Source organism: Carlito syrichta, unplaced genomic scaffold (genome assembly GCF_000164805.1).
Source record: "Carlito syrichta isolate Samal-C Ts95f unplaced genomic scaffold, Tarsius_syrichta-2.0.1 Scaffold99351, whole genome shotgun sequence".
NCBI lineage: Eukaryota > Metazoa > Chordata > Mammalia > Primates > Tarsiidae > Carlito > Carlito syrichta.
Genome location: NW_007043447.1, coordinates 34,260 through 35,748, shown reverse-complemented (window position 1 = coordinate 35,748; position 1,489 = coordinate 34,260).

The window sequence follows — 1,489 nt, the reverse complement described above, 5'->3', positions numbered from 1 at the left end:
ACGGGCTCAGGCAATCTCTTCACCTCGGCCTCCCAAAGTGCTGGGATTACAGGCTTGAGCCACCGCACCCGACCTTCATTTAACCTTCTTTACCTCCCTAAGACCCCATCTCCAAATCCTTCACATATGGGTTAAGACTTCAGCATATGAACTTTGTGGGGACACAATTCGGTCCACAGCAGAAGGCATTCAAGCATCTTCCCAGGTTTCCGTCTCTGTGATTTACCTTTCCCTGCTCCTCTGAACACAGCCATCTTCCCATGCCCTGTGTGAACCAACCCTGCACTCCTCCCTTCCCCTACCAGCTTGTCTAGGGATTTTCTTTGTCTTCCAGAAGCCTGTGTCCTGTGCATCCCAGCTCTGTACACTGCCCAGCCCTCCCAGCACCCATGCTCTGTACACTCCCCAGTCCTCCCAGTTTCATAGAGAGACCTGGGTCACTTTCTGGTACCTCCCATCAGCTACACTTTCCTAGATGGTCCATGTTACTGCATCTTTGTGTGGGAGTGGAGAGCCTCAGAACAGAGCCATTGCCCCTAATGCCTGGGCCAGCCTACCCTGTCCTGAGGTTAACAGGTGAGGTATCTAGCTGTATGGTTCCCTCTAGAATAAAGCATCCATGTGCTCCTTTTATTATTATTTATTTTCTAGAGACAGAGTCTTGCTATGTTGCCCAGGTTGGTCTTGAACACCTGGCTTTAAGTGATCCTTCTGCCACAGCCTCCCAAAGTGTCAGGATTACAGATGTGAGCCACTGCACCTGGACATTTGTGTTTCTTTTAATTTTTTTTTTTTTTGAGTTGGCGTCTCACTCTGTCGCCCAGACTGGAGTGCAGTGGTCGCTCCCGGCCACTCCTGGCCACCGCAGCCTCGCCTGCTGGGCTCCGGCGATCCTTCCTCCTCAGCCTTCCGAGTAGCCGGAATTACAGGCGCGTGCTACCACACCCAGCTGATTTTTTTATTTATTGTAGAGGTGAGGTCTCGCCAAGTTGCCCAGGCGGGTCTCAGACCCGTGGGCTCAGGCAATCCACTCACCTCATCCTCCCAAAGGCGCGGGATTACAGGCTGAGCCACCGAGCCCGGCTCATTTGTGTTTTTTACTATGTAATGGTAGGGCAGGGCAGTAATAGTAGGGAACAGCAAACAAATCCTGAAATCTCAGTAGGTTTGTTTTAGGTAACAAACCTGGTTTGGGGAAAAAAATTCTGAAACTACTTTAGAGGTATTTTAGTATTCAGCAAATTAATACACATGCTGAATTTGGGGTGCCAGCGTTCTCAGTGTTGAAGAGACATACAAATATGGGATAGAGTCACAGATTGGAACTGGAGGTCCTCCTGTAAATATATGTGTATATGCATTCATATGTGCACACATACCTTTGTGTATGACCAATATGCATTCTTATTTGCGCGGTTATTTCTTTTTTTTTTTTTTGAGTTGGAGTCTCACTCTGTCACCCAGACTGGAGTGCAGTGGCCGCACCCGG